The following is a 22,577-nucleotide window of genomic DNA, read 5'->3' on the forward strand; positions in this document are numbered from 1 at the left end:
CGCGGCCGGCCATCATCACACAACTTAGGACTGAATAGATAATGCACACTACATCAGAAACAGTATTTAATATGTCTATGTTCCTCCAAGTACCAACGGAACATTCCATAAGGTTTTTATTTATTTATTTATTTATTCATTCAGAAACGCGTTTTGCTATTGCCAATCAGCATTTTACATCCCATCTACCTCGGCCGTCGGCATCTGCTACCCAAATTGATAATCCTCATTTCCTAATATAATTCCCTCCGTACAGCTGAGCTTTGTCCATGGCATTGCCGGCTGGAGTGGCCGTGCGGTTCTAGGCGCTACAGTCTGGAGCCGAGCGACCGCTATGGTCGCAGGTTCGAACCCTGCCTCGGGCATGGATGTGTGTGATGTCGTTAGGTTAGTTAGGTTTAATTAGTTCTAAGTTCTAGGCGACTGATGACCTCAGAAGTTGAGTCGCATAGTGCTCAGAGCCATTTGAACCATTTGTCCATGGCATTGTCAGAGACGTCAAAGGACGTGGAAGATCAATTAAACGGAATGGATAGCGCCTTGAAAAGAGTTTATAGGACGAAGTAACTAGAAACTGTAACTTCTTTCGTATTTTCTTGTTTATGGGCAGTTTCTATTGCAGCAGTAAACAACAGCTGAAATATTCGCTTACGTTGGAGGCAATCATCTACATCTGCACCCATACTCAACGAATCACAACAAAGTGCTTGACGAAGAATACCATTTATTACACCACCTATTTCAGTTCCTTCCCGTTGATTTCTCTCTATGAGATGAGCAAGTCATCACAGTTTCGAAATAAAACGAAGATTAGGGTTTATAGACGACGAGGTCTTTATAAAAGGGGCACAAACTCTAATTGTGGGAGGAGATTGGCCGTGATCCGTTTATCTACTCGTACATCTACCCCTACATCATACTCCGCAAGCCACCTAATTGTGTGTGGCGGAGGGTACTTTCTGTACCCCTATCTGATCCCTTTAACCCTGTTCCACTCGCGAATAGTGCGTGGGAAGAATGATTGTCGGTATGTCTCTGTATGGCTCTAATTTCTCAAGTTTTCGCCTCGTGGTCAATGCGCGAGATGTGTGGAGGGAATAATATGTTATCCGACTCCTCCTGAAAAATGCTGTCCCGAAATTTCTATAGTAAATCTCTCCGTGATGCACAACGCCTCTCTTGTAATGTCTGCTAGTGGAGCTTGTTTAGCATCTCCGTGACGCCCTCTTGCCAGCTTAACGATCCCGTGACGAAACGCGCCGCTCTTCGTTGGCGTGCGAACAAGCGCCTTATAAGCCACTTCCTTCGTGGATGAGTTACATTTCCTTAAGATTCTTCCGATGAATCTGATTCTGGTATCTGCTTTTCCCACTACCTGTTTTATGTAGTCATTCGACTTAAGCTCGCTCTGGGTAGTTACACCTAGATATTTTACGGCAGACCCTGTCTCCAGCTGTTTGTCATCAATAGTGTAGCTGTACAGTAGTGGATTTCTTTTCCTATGTATGGGCAGTATGTTATAGTTATTACGTTCAGGGTCAACTGCCAGATCCGACAACTGAAACATCTGCGAATAGCCTTAAAGAACGTCCGATGCTTTCTAGTAGGTCATTTATATAGAAGTGGAGCACGTTCTTTCGCATAATCTTTATAGAATCTTATATGTATCTCATCTGGTTCTGACGCCTTCCCATTACTAAGCGATTGTAGCTGCTTTTCAATTCCGCGTCGGTTATCTCAACATTGGCCATTTCGACGTTCGTACGATCTTCCACGGTGAAACAGCGCCGGAAGACCGAATTCTGTATTTCGGCCTTCTCTCTGTTATCTTCCGTTTCGGTGCCGGTGTGGTCGCTGAGAGAATGAATGATTTTGATCCACTTATGATTTTACATACGACCAAAATATCTTAGGGTTTTTACTCAGGTCGCTTGACAACGTCTCGCTTTCAAAATCATTGAACGCTTTTCTCATTGCTCTCCTTAAGCTCAATTTCGCTTCGTTCAGCTTTTGTTTGTCGACTAGGTTTTTACTTCTCTTTAATCTGAGATAAAGTGCTCTTTGTTTACGTAGCGCTTTTGTAATACGGCTATCAAACCATGGTGGGTTTTTCCCATCTGTCAAAACCTTACTCGGAACATACTTGCCGCGTTTGAATTTTTTCCATTTGTTCTCCACATCTTCGTCGTCATCACAGAATATTTGATGCTGACTGCTGAGATATTCTGAAACTTGTATCCCGTCAGCCTTGCTGAGGAAAAGTATCTTCCTCTCTTAACATTCCTTGAAGGACCCTTCTTCATAGATGCTGTCAGAGCCTTATGATCACTGATACCTTCCTCTACGTTGACTGATTCGATAAGTTCAGGTCTGTTTCTTGCCAGGAGGGCTAAGACGTTATCCTCACGAGTTGGTTCTCTAACTAACTGCTCAAGGTAATTTTCGGACAAGACATCCAGAACAATGCCACACGAATCCCTGTCTCTGGCACCAATTTTGATGGCATAACACTCCCAATCTATACCTGGCAAGCTGAAGTCACCCCCTATAACAACGGCATGATCAGGAAAACTACAAATGATATTCTACAAGTTCTGTCTGAAGCGCTCTACAACTACAAATCTTGACTTAGGCGGTCTATAAAAGCATCCAATCATCATTTTTGACCGTTCTCTGATACTCAATTTCACCCACATTAATTCACATTCAGAATCCGTGATAACCTCGCTAGATTTTACCGAATTTTTTACTGCAATAAACACGCCACCAACATTGGCGACTAACCTATCCTTACCATAAACATTCCAATCTGAACTTCGGATTTCGTTGTCACTGACGTTGGTTTCAGCCAGCTTTCTGTTCCCAATACTATCTGTGCATTATAACCTTCAGTAAGCGATACTAATTCTGGAACCTTTCCTTGGATGCTCCTGCAGTTTACTAAAATCATACTAATTTTTCTGTCTCTGATATGCGAGGACCAAGATTCTCTGCGGTCACTGTGGCTAATTTAACAGGCAAATCGTCTTTGATCCCAAGGGAGGGGTTCTCTAACCTAAAAAAGCCCCATGGTGCAGCTACACGTACTCCGCTACCCTAATAGCCGCTTCCTGCGTGTAGTGCACACCTGATCTACAGTACAGTTCTGCACCCGATAGCGGAGGTCGAGAAATTCGCATCCGATACCGTCGCAGAATCGTCTGAGCCTCTGGTTTATCCCTTCCACTCTGTCCCAAACCAGAGCACTGCGATCAACCCTGGGTACGATGCTACAAATAGACAGCTTAGCCTGCACCCCGCGTGCGTTGCTAGTTGCCTTCACCAATCAGCCAGCCGCCGAAAGGAGCCGAGGATGTCCTGAGAACCCAAGCGGCAGGCGTCATTCGTGCCGACACGTTCAAAGCGGCTTATGACAAGTGTGGTGTCACCGCCAGACACCACACTTGCTAGGTGGTAGCCTTTAAATCGGCCGCGGTCCGTTAGTATACGTCGGACCCGCGTGTCGCCACTATCAGTCTGCAGACCGAGCGCCGCCACACGGCAGGTCTAGAGAGACTCCCTAGCACTCGCCCCAGCTGTACAGCCGACTTTGCTAGCGATGGTTCACTGTCTACATACGCTCTCATTTGCAGAGACGACAGTTTAGCATAGCCTTCAGCTACGTCATTTGCTACGACCTAGCAAGGCGCCATATTCAGTTACAAGAATGTATTCTGAACAGATAATATTGTGAATCATGTACCGTCAAAAGCGACGTTCATCATTAATGGATTAAAGTTAAGTATCATACTAATTACGTCCGCTTTCTGAATACTCATTCCTTGTCATGTTCCAGACCTCACGTCAGTATAGTTCTTCCCTCCTCACGCCAGCCTGCGTGAGCTAAGACGCGTGCATTTCGGCCTCCTCTCGTAACACGGTGTTGGCTCTTCTGCCAACACAACAACAAGCACGGAAATCTGCAATCCCGAAAGAACATTTGAATCACTGTCCTCTCAAGCACCTTAACGCTGAGCCACGTCCACATTCACAGTTTCTACTGAAGAGAGGACCGTTATGTTTGTAGAAAGTTACTGGTAACAGCAGAAATAGCTAGCCGTATGGTTACGTCGTGGACGAAGTACAGCATTCAGAAAAAATAGGATATAACTGGTGAAAAGAAAAAGAACTGCTACTCCTGCATAAAATTTCTTCAGGCTTTCCTAGTGTTTCAGGCACCCACTTCATCAACAAGAATTTAATGACCTCTACACTGTATAGAAAGCACAACGGTTGCGTTGCAAACATTGCCACATCGCAGTGGTGTGTAAACAGACAACATGATTCGAATCAACAGAAATAGGCCTGAGTGATATTCTCAGAGAAATCCCTGTTTAATATAATTGGCAGTTCTGGACAGTTCTGGTGTGGGGGAAACAAGATAGCAGAACTATTATATGCTTGCACGATCGAGGCGAGAACGCCACATTTGTTGCAAAATCGGTCACACTGTGCGATATTGTACCCAAATAGAAAAGAAACGTGACAAGCTTTTCTGTGTTATTGTGAACTTCCATTTGGTTTTCAAAATCGTTAGTGCAGCTAAGGGTGCAAAGAGAGAGGTGAGTGATGGATGTCACTGAATTGGAAAAGAACAGGAATCAAATCCCCGTCCCGCGATCCTAATTTAAGGTTTCCGTAGATTGCCTACATCATTTATGGCGAATGCCTTCAGCTTTCTCCCGCTGAGTCTAGTTTTGTTTACTCGTGTCAGAAGTTAACTCCTACAGTACACACAGTTATACACAGTACACACATATTTAACCAAAAAACGGAGCAATCAGTAATGGCACTCACCAAATTTGCAAATCAGAGAGCATCTGTCTGAGCCACACCCAGGACAATAAGGTTTTCTCCACACTCACACTTGATATTCTGCGATGTGAAATTCCATATTTTAAGGGAGGGCTTCGCCCTACCGACATCAGTTCTCAAGCGATTAAGCAACCCCCAGACAACGGACTCCTCGTTATGATTGGCCGGAAGACGTTCGCAATTCCATCGAATTTTGCTACACGAATCTCCATCCAGAGTCTTGTCTTGTCTGGATGGAGCTTCAAAGGTTCTGCTCTTCTTGAATTTAGTGCCCCGAAGCTAAATAATCGACAGAGATGGCTCACTGGGTTGACGTTCAGAAGTGGTGTTCTGGTTCTCGACTGGTCATACTTCTTAAAGTAGGTAAAGTAAAGGGAGTGACCTGGCCACGAGTGTTGTCCCGCTCTGTTTCAGGTTTCTATCCGCCTCGCACCGCTCAGGTACTTGCTTAAATGATTTCGGTTGAATGCTTGAATGATTCATTTGAAAACAACGGGCCCAATTTTCCGCGCCGTATTTGACCAAAAAGAGCTTGTGAACGTTGCTAATAACCTCGTTGTCAACGGGATGCTAAAGCCTAATCTTGATTCGAGTTACAGTCTGTTACTCTCATGCCAACCGACCTTAGCTGGTATGCACATTGTTCGTGAAAGTCAAAGCTCTGTGCACAAGCTCTGGTCTGGAACACAAGTCAGTACCAGAACAATACTTACACGATAGACGGCCCCCGCCGTAGTCTCGGGATCGATGCTCGGCGAGCATTCGAATGTTTCTGGTGTCGTAAGGCCAAGTGAGGAGAAACTTGAGTACATAAACAACGTACTGGCATGCAATCTGCAAAATTCTCTTCGCATCGTAAAGCGCTACACAAAATTTTCCTATTACAGCGTAAATTCCGCCGTAGGGGGAAAGGTTCGTTATCAATCATGGATGACTGTTCAAGCTGCGTTGTTGTAGTGTGTAGTAACGGGAATTTCGGACTCTATGGTACTTTTTCGAGCACTCTCTACGAACAGTAGTCATAAAGTTGTAATTATCACTTCGAAAAAGTAAAGGTACGAGATTTATTGTTTGTTTGTCTGGTGGTAATTGTGAGTAATGCTGGTACACATTGCAAACCACGGTCCAAAGTGCGATAGCATATTGTTAGAGGAGACAAAACCAAACGCCGGAAGCCTCAATACAGTGGAGGTGGGCTGCACGAATTTGTGCTGTGTCCTGTTAGTGACGTGCTATTTTGTGTGCCGTTGAAACTTTAACGTGGGCCAGGACTTCGAAATGCACCTGCAGACAAACAAAAAATCGGTTTCGTAACTTTATTTTTACGAGGAGCTAATTAAAACTCTACGGCTATCGCATGTCTGCCGTTACCGCGTATTGTGTTCAGATGACAATCGCGTGTGCAGTGAGGAGTCACGTACCCTCCTACGACAGATGGAAATGAACTCTGCGTCTGCCCACGCCTGAATGCAGCGCAGTCGCCTCTCATGTTCGTCCTTCAAGTTGGTGTCGCCACTAAAGTGCTTGCATGATCGGTAGGCGACGATAAACTCGCGTGACGTTCTCTGCCTGTGTCTGACGAAACGCCGAGGCAAGAACAGCACAGCAGGAGTCGCACGACCGGTGTGTGTGTGTGTGTGTGTGTGTGTGTGTGTGTGTCGCGCGCTGCCGTCTGCGCTGCTAAGCCCGTCTGGAAGGGGAGCGACCTGTCCCGCTCTGTCTCAAGTTTCTGTTCGCCTCGCGCCGCTCAGGTAAACGCGACCGTCAGCGTGTTGGTGCGGCATTGTTCTTCCTCGTTTGTTCGCTTCCTGGATATTGCGAGAATGATGTTCGAACTTTTCACCTGTACTGTCACTCGAATAACCGGGGAAAGAATTCTTAAGATGTTCCCCCGCAGAGTTCGTTGAGGAACGCTTCATAGAACGAAGAGACGTTTCTGTATGCTCGGAATTATTGTGTGAGAAAGAGAGAAGCGAGAGAAAACCCATACGGGCAGGCCTGAGCTGTAACGTGATTGCGGAAGTGGCCGGATCGAGCGGTTCTAGGCGCTTAAGTCCGGAACAGCACTGCTGCTACGGTCACAAGTTCGAATCCTGCTGCAGCGTCTGTCATTGACTGAATATCATGTAAGAAATTTGGAGGAAGAACACATCTTGGCTGCGAAACATTATGCAACCGATGGGGGTATAATGCCTTGTATTTCTTTCTTTCAAGTCATCTTCTTCGTGATATGTTTGAAATACCCCTTCTTTATATGTTATATAGTACTCAATCTCAGTTAAAACGGTCGCAGGTTCGAATCCTGCGCCGGGCATGGATGTGTGTGATGTCCTTAGGTTAGTTAGGTTTACGTAGTTCTAAGTCTAGGGAACTGCTGACCTCAGATATTAAGTCCCATAGCGCTTAGAGGCATTTGAACCATTTTTTTTCAGCTAAAACGCTCTAGGTCTTCCTCATTTGTGTCCACGGTAGCTTAAGTACTCTGCGGCACATCCACATCTCGAAAGCTTCTATTTTGTTAATGGTGTTTACTTTCAATGTGCAACGTTATGTACTGACTGCGAAATGTATCATTTTGAAAACCTTAGTCTGAATTCCGCGACAAAATACAAACATGTAACACTTTTTTTAAGACCATCCATCGTTTTTGTTCATCGCAGAATTGCCAAATTTTGAAAAGCTACGTGCTAGGTTTATTTGCTATCGCGAATTTTCGAGTGCATACATATTCTCTCTTTTTTAAGGTTAGTGATTTGATGTCTGTCTTACATTGAAAAATTCATGGGCAAATAGAAATGAACAGCGAAATGTATCGCTATTAATTTTCGTAGTAATGTGGGTCAAATGACAACTAAGATAATACTCGCTCATCTTCTTTTCAGTTTGCGGAAAGTCGCAATCGATATTTATTAGCTGACAACTCAGTTACGAAATAATTTTGCTCGTGTTGTGGAAGACAGACTTATTATGAAATTCCTAGCTGATACCAGCTGCAGCCACTAGAAGTTACTATTGATAGAGCGCGCCGCTCAGTCTCGTCTCAGTTTCGAAATAATCCGTCCCTATCACTTGTGTCATAACGACTGAACTGCTTCCGTAACCGAGGTCGTTAAAGAGCGACTGCGCTATAGCGTTCGACGTCTGAAACCGTGGACTGTCTGGCGGTATCCGATTTTTAACAGTAAGTTGATGAGAGGAGATGGCGTACACATTCTTCATATTCATCTGCATTAGTCGCAAAGTGAACACGTCGTTCAGAAATGTCAAGGAGAGGCCCCAGTGGGCTCCCATTTTAACAACCTAACCAACAACATCACGCGACTTTATTTAAATGTCCATGATCAGCACCCAGTTCAAAAGTTTTTCCAAAGCGACTGATCGAGGAAAGTTATTCTTAAAGGGCGCGATTCATAAGCGCACGTTGTTGTTAACCGTCTTCGTGCTTATCTCTGCCACGCAGGAAAGTGATTGTTAAGGCATGCGGTAAATAAGCTGCCTTAGTTCGTCATGTTGTTCTTATCTTGGCCTCCGTACTTCACCGACCATATTATTGTTCCTCAAATCAACCGACTCACCAAGGACAGCCATTTCCCTTCTGTCTACTGCTTGTATGGAACGCAAAACAGGACTCTAAAATCGCACATTCATTACCCTTCATCCATTTATCATCGAGCGTCAGGCAGAATGGTTCCTTTGTATTGTTTTATCAATCTAGCCCCTGACATATTTCTACCAGGCGTCGAGAAGTAGTATTGCTCTCGAACGCATTTTTCCACGCAACCTTTCTCCCATTAACTCGGATGTTCATCAACACTTAGTGTTACACTTCTTTCATTCATATTGTTCACGTGTCCAAACAAGGTAAACACATCTTTCTTTGCTACGCCACATACCGAAAAACTTCCATCTGTTTCCGTATTTCTTCAAGCACACTTAACTTACTGTTTACTTACTGCACTATTTTTCTCGTCCGACCTTAATGTACTTTCTTTGATGCATTCTACTTACTCCCTCCCCACACGAAGTTGCGAATAAGTCTTGTATGCTGTACATGCAGCATATATCAACTTCCACATTAATTGCGACAGTGTTACCCCACAAAACGATTCTACTCTGTGTAAGAAACAACTCCTTCTGTGACTCATGGTATCATTTAGCTGTCTGCATTAACTCATTCCTCAAGACTTATGTAGGCACTGATATTATGCGCTCAAAAACACATTCACTAAGAGCCTTCAATTAAGTCACGTTAATAGATTTTTTCCATTGATCCTTGATTAAAAGTCGTATCTACGAGGAACACAATCTCAGAAGATTTTGTAGATTTTTTCCCCGTTTCGATTTAAAAAGTTATCTGACTGCAGCTCAGTAACGACATCAAAGTTGACAGAATGTTTATGTTCTTTTATCTATTGTTCTTTTCCGGTTTACTATTTATCGAGCCATAAACATTCCAAGTCAAATCATTTAGCTTAATACGAGTACAAGCATTTCTTTTCACAAATTATTATACACACATGAAGTTTCTATTATTGCGAAAAATTGTCTTTCCTCAGTGTTGTTCATAAATTTAAACCTTCACAAACTAAATTAACTTTCAAACTGAACGCTGTACCTCAACGTAAACATTTTACATTAAGCTAATGCTCTGTTAAGTCCAGCACATCAATTTGCTTCCTCGCCCGTTTGACAGCAAAAGCCGGCCGGTGTGGCCGAGCGGTTCTAGGCACTTCAGTCTGGAACCACACGACCGCTACGGTCGCAGGTTCGAATCCTGCCTCGGGCATGGATGTGTGTGATGTCCTTAGGTTTGTTAGGTTTAAGTAGTCCTAACTTCTAGGGAACTGATGACCTCAGATGTTAAGTCCCGTAGTGCTCAGAGCCATTTGAACCATTTTTTTGACAGCAAAAGTTTTAGCCTTATGCCGCTGAGTGGAGCAGCATGCGTGACCTAATCAGATTCTAGTGATTACAGTCAAATATTACTCGTAAGCGCCGGCTGGAGAGGCCGAGCGGTTCTAGGCGCTTCAGTCTGGAACCACGCGACCGCTACGGTCGCAGGTTCGAATCCAGCCTCGGGCATGGATGTGTGTGATGTCCTTAAGATAGTTAGATTTATGTAGTTCTACGTTCTAGGGGACTGATGACCTCGGATGTTAAGTCCCATAGTGCTCTGAGCCATTTGAACCATTTTTACTCGTAAGCTTTGTGTGACGCTGGAGAAATACACTCTAAGAAAAAAAAAAAAGACGCACGACGAAGGAATTATTCAAATGCGACGGAAATCGGTAGATGTAATTGTAAGGTGGCAGCGGATGAGAATCAAAGGGGACATGCAATGGAGCGAAATGGAACCCCAGACAACGACTCCTAGTTGTCGGACTGTATGGCAGGTGACAAGTCACGTTGGCATCCACGCGTCTTCGCTGGTCAGCGGGGCTCAGCTCGAAGCGGGACTCATCACTGAAGACAGTCCTATTCCGTTCAATGAGATTCCAACCTGGAGACGTGTCTGCAGACGCCCCATTTGTTTGTCCGTAGGTGTACACACGTCCCATTCTGGTAATTCTTTCGTGGTGAATCAATCTTTTTGTTTATTTCCTTTTGTTATTGTTTGCTTAGAGAGTATGTCACAGCTGGAACTCTCAAAGTAACAAAGTAAAGAAGTTGTCAATCTCTTGTAGGAATCATATTACTTCTACGATTCATTTGTGTAGGCTTTTATGATCACTCACTCTGGCGTTGAGTTGGTCTGCGCGTAAAAGATTCCAAGCATTTCTTTACCAGAAAGTTCGTCCCCGTTTGCTGAGTGCTCAGCGCGGCGGAATGGCTCGCCAAGGGGCCCTGGTCCGATTCCCAGCTAGGTCGGAGATTGTCTCCGCTCAGGGACTGGGCGTTGTGTTGTCCTCATCATCATTTCATCCCCATCTCTGACGCCCAAGTCGCCCAATGTGGCGTCGAATGCAATAAGTAATTGCCCTCAGTGACCGAACTTCCCCGAATGGGGGACTCCCGACCCACAATGCCGTACGCTCATTTCCATTTCATTTACCACAAAAATCTTCACTGGTACTCTTCTGACTACTGTGACGTGCAGTGATTTTATACATAGGTAGTGATGTATTAGTTTTTCAGATGAACTCCTACTTTGGTAAGAGTCATTCGTTCTGTGCACGCTGTAATTATGTCAGTGAGCGCCAGCAGGCGACAGTCCCAAGCTCGTTCTATTTGCTGTAGAGACTGTTGCTGTTTGGAGCAGGCTTATCGTTTTCTAAAGAAACTTCTGTTTTTCAATAACGGGGAGTGGAATGTGATTCGCAAACATTAATGAGTGCTGTGGAAGATACAATTAATGGAACCTTCAGATGTTGAAGCTGTACGTGTTTAATGGTGTGCTTCCAGGTGTAGAGCCGAGTTGCTGTTCCATTTTATGGTCAATATTTCGACGACTGATCCATTCGCATCTTCGAAGTGCTGCGATCTATGCTGTAACCTGTATTCGCAGTTTGGATTTCAATCAGACTGTGAACTACTAATAGTCTCGCTCCGCCATTTGTAGCTGGTTGTGAGTTCGACGGGCTTTTGATGGTCTTGGTTTCTCAGAGACCGGACTGCCACTCCGTAAAACGCACATTCTCTCAAAGTTTTCATAGCTTCCCGGCTCTGATGGAAACGCTGAGTGAATGTGTGCTTCACGGAACATCACTACTGGGACTGGAAAACAAAAGAGCATCAAATGGAGTAATAGGCGTTGGAGTCGAACAAAGAAACAGCTATAACAGCGGCGCGAGACGACTGATCTTCACACTCTGGTTGGTGTCCAGGTAGCATAAACTCGCAACACACAGAAAAGACGCCTGGCTTGGTGGTAGAGATATTGTGCATAAAACGGAAACAACATTTCAGTTGTACACAAGGAAGTACGCCTGTATTTTTTGTACGGTGTTTTGAGAGTTATACAACAAGTAACGATACTGCTTACGTGTTTGAATATAGTCACGCTGAGAAAAGTTGAGAGACGACAGCTGTATGTGATTTCACAGTTGCCTAACAGTCATCCAACAATCCTTTTGCAGCAAGATAGTTTGGATTCTTGAACTGAGACGTTTCCTGAGGGTTGGATTAGTTGAGATTGTCATCTTACCTTCTCGTGCCCCCCTTTTTTTCCTCTGGGGCAGTTTGAAAGCCATGTTTACCAAACTACTGCTAAAGTTATTGCTTGAATCAATAATGCATATCACGAATTATGACGTTATTTTATGTACTGTCTGTAAACGATCGCGATTGCTCAAATATTTGAAATGGTTTTATTTTTTAGTTTTTTAGTTTCTGGTGTAGTCACACTTATCATTGCAGATTACCAGTTTAGCCCTTCTCACTCAACAAGCTGTCACTGAAAGCATGGCTGTCCTATGGAGCAACTGGATGTAAAGATGGTCGTTTGAGGCGGCCGAAATGGAACTACTAACGCCGAAGAAAACATGCTGCGCAAAATATGCATGGAGTTAGAAAACTGAAAGTTGGTACAGACGTCACAAGAGGTGCACATATTGAAATGGATCGAAAAAGAAAGTCATTTCCTGAGTTACTACACCGAATCGAACACATTTCGTACTTCCTTGGCAAATATTGAACTAATTACTGTGCAGTGAAGTTGTAAAACACTCGTTGTAGAATCGTCAGTTTTAAAACTGACTTAGTACTGCATACAGTATAGTCCATCATATGTCAGCATTAGAGCACTGTGGAAGCTCCATAATTTCTTGACGGAAGCATGGTAGTGTCTAGATCTATATTTTTTGTACGGTGTTTTGAGAGTTATGCAAGTAACGATACTGCTTACGGGTTTGAATATAGTGTGAAGTAGTTGCGGTGAGATACGTTTAAAGACATTTATGAGGTTTCCTGTTATGTACCCGCTTTCTGTTCCACTCTTTTGATTTTGTGACGAACAGTTCCGCGAGATCGAATCCCGGTCGGATCGGTCCACGGAAATTTTGAGTCTGCCTTTAATCTAACCTTCGCCTATCACAGATATGAACGACACGTGTTTCGAATTCCACGTTAAACTGTGAGCATTCTTTCCTCGGTTGGAAAAGTGGTGGTACATTAGGGACAAGCAAAATGTCCAGTTGAAAGACTTGTATCCAGCACGGGAAAAAGAAACCACTTGTTTTCACTGTCAGTACCTGCCCTCGTAAGCTACTACTGATTCTAATAGTATGAAGCGAAAACACGATGAACTTTAAGGTTTCCAGACAGAAAATAGTGGATGACAAGGGCCTGCTTGATTCGCATTTAAGCTTGAATCGTAGCAAGGTGCATGTTGAACTGTTAACAAGTGAACACATCAATTATGGGAAGTCAGTTACATCTTATGAACTCGCTGGTCGATGCCAAGGAAATCAGTTTACAGCCACGCCACAGGTACAAGTTACTGAAGGACTTACAACAGACCTGGCTGCCCTGTAAGAAGCAAGTAACAGTGTCGAGCTGCCGAGAGGAAAGTTCACCGGCGACCTGCTGACAGGGATATACCGACGGCGTGGCAGGTATAACACTTAAACGCCAGTATCAGATTCAGAAGAGAAATTAGGACGCAATAATTAGCCTGCGGCGTATTCGTGCGGACGAGTTACTGGCAGAGGTAGACCTGACTTGCAGCTGCGTCCATTTTAATTGCAGTGATGCTCACTTCTTTTATCAGTGGGTGAATCCCTCTATACATTACATAAATGAAGGGAATGATAATTTTCGTTTGTTTCTCTTTCCATGCTCACTTACCTTGAAACCTTTCTACGATATTAAAGCGTTACACGGACCGTGACACGAGCACGAGGCTTTGTTTTGCGCGCAATGAAACTACCTCCTAAACTACCTGCGAACGCTTCACAGACAAGTGTCGTAAAATTACTGTAGACTACGGTAAGTAAGCGTAGACTACGGTACTCTTACTAGTAGTCTTAGTCGGTTAAGATTGTAACCGCGTTGCCTGTACATTAGGTGCATTGCTTATCGGGCGTTACCTCATTTCAATTGCTTTGTCTGCATATGCGATCAGTGACTGATTAGATTCCCCTAGAAGCCAGAAGCAGTGAACCCTCTAGACACTGATTGAAGATGGATAAAGGGCCATGTAGCCTATGGAACACTTTTGTTCTTCATAGTTATCTCACGTCTCTTACTTAAAAATAAACTATATTTATAGTAAAATTGAAACTATCAATATTTAATACAGTTTTTTTTTCGAAAATTGTTGATTTGCAACGTGAAATGGAGGATGTTGTGTAATCATAAAAAACCATACAGATCTATCATACAGCGTTAGAAAACGCATTCCCTCAAAAAAATGGTAACATTAAAAAAAGGAAAGGCAAAACAAAATCATGTCAGACAATGCTTCCGTACTTCGTCGAGATTCTATAAAAAATGTTTCTGTTATTCATAAACAAATTTCAGACTTATCGGTAATAACAGGAATCTCTTGCCTTTGATCAAGATGAAGAACGTTCTACTGAGTACAAAATAACAACAATAATTATGAAGAATTTTTTATGTTTGTACTTACAAACTGTACTTGCATGAGAAATTATTTCTTCGGTGATATAAAAGCGCAGAAGTTACGCGATTGGTTAATTTTTATTACTTATAAAATCCAATTTATTTTTTGTAAGGATATAAAATAAACAATGGACCACTACTGAACAGTGTGCCGTTCTACTTATGTGCAAAACGATGAAAAGGAGAGAAGTCTTTGGCTCCCAGCAACTCTCTCAGACATTTATGTATGTTTCTTTCGCTACCAGTGGTGCCAATACTCCTGGTAATGCTACCATTTGGCTTTAAAAATGGCTCTGAGCACTATGGGACTTAACATCTGTGGTCATCAGTCCCCTAGAACTTAGAACTACTTAAACGTAACTAACCCAAGGACATCAGACACATCCATGCCCGAGGCAGGATTCAAACCTGCGACCGTAGCGGTCTCGCGGCTCCAGACTGAAGCGCCTAGAACCGCACGGTCACAACGACCGGCTGCTACCATTTACTAAGTTGTTTATGTACTGTACCAAAACTACCGAACCGTAGTTGTGGTAGGGCACAGCTGTAATTGCATTCCGCGCCAAAGCTTTAGTTTCTCAGTACCGTTGTAGAGAGAACAATACGCGAGAGAGGAACCCAGCCACAGCACAGCTGCTGTTTGCAGAATGAAGCTTTCAGTCTGCTATGCGCGTTTTCTTATTTTTCCGTTGATAATGAGAATAAATATAATCGGCAAAACATATTTGTTGTTGACTTTTCTGTTACTTGCTGCGAAATTCTAGTGAATGTATCATCGCTGAAAACCATTAGAGGCTATGAGAGTTTCGTTAGTAGGAAACCACATATTATGTGTATAATCAATCATTCGAAATTAAATTCTGTTTCTGGCTCTGGAAGTGAAATATTATTTAAAAAAATTCGATGATCCATACAGGCCCTACATTTCAAACAATTACAATTCGCGTACATAAATTTAGGAGTATTACTTTATGCGACCTTCTGGCGATCTGCAGAGAAGTAAAAGTCTACTGCTGTTACGATCGTTTTCTTTCAACTCAGTTTGCTTGGACAGGTCCGTTTACAACGCCGCATTACTGAAGCTGCAGCGATTATCCATAAAATTGGACTGCTTTCAGTGTGTTGCACAGTGGTCTTTACACAAACGCCACTTCTGTATTTGTATTAATGGAAGATGCTTTCAGTATTTCTGGCGCATCTCGTAGAACACTAGAAGGCATTTTGAGCTACGTCTCCGATTCCGTTAACCGTCTGTATCTAGGCTGATACATGTCAATGGTACTCGTGGAATACATGAAAGGTTTTGTCGAACACTATTTGACGGAAAGTAAAGGAGGGAAGAATCGGCTGAGACTCAGACTGGCAAAAGCCAACGACCTGTTCGTGAAGAGCGAATATAGGACCAGCAGCTTGGTGTATGATTGCGCAATCGGCAATTAGCTACGAGACATTTCGTCATTTCCAACGTGTTAGTTCCTGCATTAACCGCTGGAGGGGCTGGCGCCGTCGGGGACGTGCAAAGTAAGCAGCTGAGCTAACGAGAGGCCGGGTTGCCGCACAAACACCTGCTGTCGCTCTCTCAGGTGGCACGCGCTTGGCTTAGCCTCGCTGCGGGATATACGTACAGCAGCCGAGGCAGCAACTCGGTCGCTCCGCGCAGAGCTGGGGGTGGTCGTGGGCACACCAGCTGCAGCTCCTGACTGGGAGAATACGCTCAGCGAGTTCCCTTCACCCTCAACGTCCCAGGTGCGGTCTCGCAGACCGCTAGCGATTATTGTTACTCTGTTGCATTAATGCGTAATGGTGGGACAGGAGATTACAGCATTGTCTAGTTGTTCTTTCCCGAAGCTGCCGTAGTTTTCGTTGTTAGTACCCACGTGGATGTGACGTGAACCTATACTATTACTGCTTCTTTCGTTCTAGAGGTCTGTGACACCGTACCTTGAACTTTGCGTTTGGATTCAGTAGCCAGGTTTACGTCTGCTGTTCATGCTACTGCCTTTGAGGATACTGTTTGCCAATGGCTTGAAGACAGTTTAGGAAATTATGCTGAATCAGAGAGTGACAACGAAATTGAAAGTGAACATAATACATTACAGGAACAGGGCGAAAGTGAAGACGAATTTGTTTTGCCACCTGTGAATTCCTTGAACGAAACAAATGATGAAAGAGATGAAGACAAACGTCTGGAGACTGGATGTTTAGCTAAAGGTTTTGTTAGAAATACATTAGGTCGAAACAAATATCGTTGGTCATCCAAACCTCGTCCAACGAGGGCCAATGGCATTATTTTTCCGCATGTCGGACCTAAGTGGGGTGAATGCGTTTGTCTTTCACATTTCCTACAAAGACGATACTCAGGGAAACCGTATTAATTGTTGAAGTTGTAAACTCCTTGATGAGACCACAGGTAAAAGGCGAGACAACAATTATCACATATCACATACCCTGTGAACTTCGTACATCGTTCACTGTGTTTTGGGTGTAGCAGAACGAAGAGTACAAATCGTTATAGAACGACTGAAAGAACGTAAAACATGCTCCACCTACGAGCCAAAAAATAAGAGACAGACATCTTACATTTGCCACTGTTGCAAGAAGTCAGTCTGACTTGAAAGCTGTACAAAAATTTCCAGCGAGTGCAAACGAAACCTCTGAAGAGGAAACTAAACATCAAAAAAATTCCAGCGTAATTTTCACTTTTTTATGTTTTGTGGGAGTTTTTATGTATTTATTATTACATGAATGATAAAATATAGCAAAAAATAAATTGTATGAAGTATTTGAGTTTTCATAGCATTAACATTATCCTGTAATATTAAGTCCATTTTGTACAGTTTTCTGTTTAAATGCGTTGTTTTTTTTTTTTTAAATTAACTTTAAAATTTGTTTAAATATGTTCTTTGTATGGTATTCATACCACCTTTAACATAAAATCTGAACTGTTCCACTGAAACTCCTAAATGCAATTATTATAGCTATTTATAGCGGTCACTGATGAGACCGCACCTGGGGCAGTGTGTGACAAAAAAGTGACCTGGGAAGCTAAGGGTTAAGATACTGTGGTGAGCCACGTTCGTGTCTTAATTTGGGATAGCCGCCCATTGACTTATTTGCCGCCGAAGGCCGCTATGGTTTCTTTCGCAGTAATTGGATTATAGTTACGAACAACGTAAATTCGAGCCATCACGAACATAACGTTGTGGGGAAGGCGAACCATGGACGCCGTTTTATTGGCAGAACACTTAGAAGATGCAACAGATTTGCGCTTGTCTGTCTTCTTCTGCAGTACTGTTGCACGGAACGCGGTCGTTATCAGACAGCATTGACGGAGGACATGGCAAAAGTTCAGACAATGGCAGCTTGTTTTGTATTATCGTGAAATAGGGGAGGATTGTCACGAATATGATACACGAGTTTGGGTGGCAATCATTGAAACAAAAGCATTATTCATTGCGCCGTGATCTTTTCACGAAGTTTCAATCACTAGCTTTCTACTACGAATACAAAAAAAATTGCGTTAACGTTCACCTACGTAGGGAGGAATGATCGCCGTACGTAATAAAACAAGAGATATCAGAGCTTGCACGGATAGTTTTAAGTATTCGTTATTCCCTTGCCGTTCGAGACTGGAACGGTAGAGAAATAGCCTGAATGTAGTTCGATGAATCCTCTGCCAGGCTCTTAATCGTGAATTGCAGACAGTCATGTAGATGCAGAATTGTACCCTTCTTGCCTTCCCCCTGACTGGTCCACGACTGCTTGAGTATTGACCAGCAGTGTCTGAATTTGTCGATTAGAACCGTGTTGTGTGTTAGGAATATTCACAATAGCCCACATTGAAAAGCAAATGCAGAATGATAAGTAAGAAATACATTAAAAAAGTTATGTAATAGTTTCATGATTTGCAAGAGAAGACGAGAATTAAAAGCCGACTGATGACAGAAAAATTTAGCTGATACTACTCTACATTGGTCGTTCAAAGAGCCTGCAGCTGATTATTTCCCATAACTTTTTTGAAAGAAGTTAGACCGAAATCTCACTGCCGACAACAAATCGCGAACGGTAAAAAATACAATTTCTGCCCTTTTCCAACACTCACCATAGGAAATTTAACTACTAGACAGAAACTTCGAATATGCAGAAAACTTCGTGGTTGGTCTGGAGAGTACTAACTCATCGTCGAAACCAAACTTGAACTCACAGATACGTCTTTCTTTGGAAACATCGATATGTAAAACGTAAGAACACATAGTTGCAACCTGCTTCAACACTTTTGCAGTTAGCATTTTTTTTTAACACGAGGTCATTTGAAAATCAAACGAGATTCTTCAGATTCGGAACTGATTCTCACGAAAGTAAGAAAGAAACACATTATTGAAAACAGTGAAGTGAAGTTTTTAACAAAATAATGACGAAGAGCAATCGAAGGCCAAAAAAAGAATGAATGTGCACTGCGGTGTACCTTTTACTCTCTTCACCACGTAGAATAATACCAGGAACTCTTGGATAATATATAGCCTTCTAGCTCACTTTCTTATTATGTGGAGGGCATTTAGACGAGATCTAGTTATTTAATTTGCACGTCATCCAAAAGACAGAAATATGGAGCTCCTTCACGTAACTAATCTTAATAATCACCTCTTTCGCGGCGCCCAACATGGGTGCTTAATGGTTCAATTGTCTGTGGTCTGCGTTTTAACCTGTGTGTTTGAGGAGATCCAAAAGAAGAAAAAAAAATGCTGAATGTTGTGAGTGACAAGGAAAGCGTGGGAAAATAACTGCAGAACGCAGGAATAAGTACAAGGAACTCAATAATGATGAGACATGTTGGGCGCAATGACAGTTTGTTGGAGTATCTATTCTGTCCAGTTCAGATATCGACCTCATACAAGGACAACTATCCACAAACTTGGAAAATAGTCTAAAGAAGCGCACTTCATTCTGGTAATTTTCATCTGTTGGACTGATGAGTCACAATGAAAATCAGTCATTGTGTGAAGTACCTGGGATTCACAATGGATGATGACATGAACTCAGCGCTCACATGTGTTTAGTCCCAAATAAAATACCTGAAAAAAGTAGTTTCCCACGCTTGTTCACTTTTCCTTCACTTTGATTCGCGAAATTAAAAAATGGTACGCAACAATCGTCTCGTCACAGCAGTTCACTTTCCTACGTCATTTTGCACGAGCAATGACGTAATGTAAGAAAGAAGTTATACTTGATGACAGAACTGCACGGATCCAAACGCGTGAATATCAGTATGAAGGCGACTGAATGAGCTTTAGATTACGCTTCCCGCGTGTTCAGTACAATCATACGAGCAACTGTGAATTGTGGATACAAGTAAACTGGAGTAAACTGATAATCGCATATGAATAATAGTAGAAGAGGGAACCATTAACTCTAGTGCCAAAGGCAGTTACACAGCACAAATGTAGTCAAAAGTAAAAGAATATTCGCTTTATGAAAGCTGAAGACTGGTAAAAATCGGAAACGCTTCAGGGGATTAAAATGTAAAAAGTTATTTGTAGTATTGCTCAAATTAATATAAGGAATTATTCTTCGGTAGATCTGCTAAATAGCGAAATAGAACGAGAATAATCATTACTATGAGTGACATAGCTTACATAACAGTTTCACTGGGCTCGTCCTCTGAGTTTTACTTTGTTGTTGAAGAGAGTGTTTCGTCTAATTCTTAAACATAAATTCAGTGATGTGCAACGGAAATTCTTACATTTGCTTTAGGTTGTTCAGATATGTTACGTTCCGTAGGGACACGTTTTTGGTTAATTCCGTATTTCAATTAGGTCAAAGTAAAGCATACGTATTAATCACTTACTTTTATATAACAATTCTTCTATATGTCTGAACTGCCTATTCCCTGTCTCAAACACACACACTGTGAAGTGCAGCAAGCACAGAAACTGACAGGCATAAATAGTCCATGTGTGGTGTCACCGCCAGACACCACACTTGCTAGGTGGTAGCCTTTAAATCGGCCGCGGTCCGTTAGTATACGTCGGACCCGCGCGTCGCCACTATCAGTGATTGCAGACTGAGGGTCGCCACACGGCTGGTCTAATCTAGAGAGGCTCACTAGCACTCGCCCCAGTTGTACAGCCGACTTTGCTAGCGATAGTTCACTGTCTACATACGCTCTCCGTTTGCAGAGACGACAGTTTAGCATAGCCTTCAACTACGTCATTTGCTACGACCTAGCAAGGCGCCATATTCAGTTACTATAATTACTATCTTCAAGAATGTATACTGAACAGATAATATTGTGAATCATGTACCGTCAAGAACGACGTTCACCATTAATGGATTAAAGTTAAGTATCAAACTAATTACGTCCGCTTTCTGAATTCTCATTCCTTGTCATGTTCCAGACCTCACGTCAGTATAGTTCTTCCCTCCTCACACCAGCCTGCGTGAGCTAAAACGCGTGCAGTTGGGCCTCCACTCGTAACACGGTGTTGGCCCTTCTGCTAACACAAAACCATGGGTAACTTGAAAGTAAGTGATTAATCAATGTAAATTTTTAAAAGCAAATGAAATAACGAATTAATCCAAAAACGATTGCCATGGTAGACTTAAGTATCTAAACAAGTTAAGGTAAAATAATTAACACAGCAAAATAATAAAGAAATGCCTGCAAATTAAGATGCGACAATGAAACATATCTAAACGTAGAAAAAATAATAAAAATCATGAAAAGATTTGTTTCGGACATTTTTACAGGATGAAAAATCAGATCTTTATGTACACATGGGAAAATAAATCAACAACAAGCTGTAGCTGATAAGTTTTTAAAAAAATAACATTAAGAAATATATAACATAAAATGAGAAGAAATATGTTTTGAGAAGAAGCAGTAAATTTAGAAGGATAAGAAAAGACCATATGAGAAGGAATCGAAATTCTTCGTTGATCCATTACGGATCGTGGGACGACGGCTGGCATGAACTTCTTGATGCAATAATTTACCAACAGCCTTACGTAATGTAGAAATTTATTGTATTTTATGAACTTCTATACGCTAGCAGTTTCGGCATTATATTGATGCCATCTTCAGGCCCTACTCGTCATAGTCGTAAAATCACTATACACGGAAGGAGCCATATAACTGGATCCGTGAATCTGAGTCTGTGTCGCCTGGCCACCAAGAGCTGTTGCAGGACGATTTGATTCACGGATATGGCTCCTTCCGTGTATAATAATTTTACAACTATGACGAGTGGGGCCTGAAGATGGCATCAATATATGGCCGAAACTGGTAGCACATAGAAGTTCATAAAATAAAATAAATTTCGACAATACATACTACTGTTGGTAAATTATTGCATCAAGGAATCGAAATTGTCTCCCGGCCCCTGCTTGAGGGAAGGGAAAAAATAATTGAAATAACTAAACAATTGTAGCAAAAATTTATAATGAGGATCACTGCAGATACCGAACCTAGTTGTGCGAAACGCGTTCGGTCAATAAGTAAAGTGAAGTTCGATCCAAAAGACAAGTGAATACCTTCGAGATAAAAGGTGTATCGGATGAGCTCTAAATACACAATGAGCAGGCGTGCAGCAGTAGTGGGCAGTATGCAGAATTAGCCGAGCAGTCACGTGTCGCTGGCGCACGTGGGCGTACTTACGGAGTGTGTAGCGTAGTGTAGTGGGAAGTAGTGGAGTGGGTGTTGAGTGTACAGCGGACAGTGGTGCTCCTGCGCGGCCCGCCGGGCGACTGCGCCTTCCGCCGGCCGGCGCGCTCCTAATATACTGCACGCGGCAGTCGGCAGCCCCCAGGCGCTGCCCAGCTGATCCCTTCCCTCCCCGTCCCACGTCCCGACCCATCCCGTCGGGATTAACGGCCGGGATTACGCTCTGCTCTCCCCACAGGCAGTCCTCATGCGCGGCGCGTGGGCTAACTTTCTGGGGCGATTAGCGACGGGCATTCCTCTCAAGGTCTCCGTGCGCATGCGCGTCGGACTGCCGCTCGGCTCGTTGGGAAATTATCGCAATCCTTCGGGGTCCTGCCGCTGTTCAGAACGGTCGCCCTTTGCGGACAAGCTTTCGTACCTGAATCTGGAACATGCAGGTACGACGCGTAAATGCAAAGTGGCGATACAGCCCAGTTTCTGCTTTAGCTGTGGAACCGATGTT

At 43.0% G+C, this 22,577-nt stretch overlaps 1 protein-coding gene across 1 annotated transcript in view; it reads right to left on the bottom strand.

Annotated features, from left to right (window-relative positions):
* The window catches only part of LOC124594874 (alkaline phosphatase 4-like), a 107,205-nt gene extending 84,987 nt beyond the window's left edge, over positions 1–22,218 (bottom strand). Inside the window, exon 1 of the mRNA XM_047133342.1 lies at positions 22,070–22,218. The gene's annotated coding sequence lies outside the window, so the exon portion shown is untranslated. The remainder of the gene's footprint in view (positions 1–22,069) is intronic.
* Positions 22,219–22,577: the final 359 nt, after the last annotated feature.

The sequence above is a fragment of the Schistocerca americana genome, chromosome 2, assembly GCF_021461395.2.
Source record: "Schistocerca americana isolate TAMUIC-IGC-003095 chromosome 2, iqSchAmer2.1, whole genome shotgun sequence".
In the NCBI taxonomy this organism is placed as follows: Eukaryota; Metazoa; Arthropoda; class Insecta; order Orthoptera; family Acrididae; genus Schistocerca; species Schistocerca americana.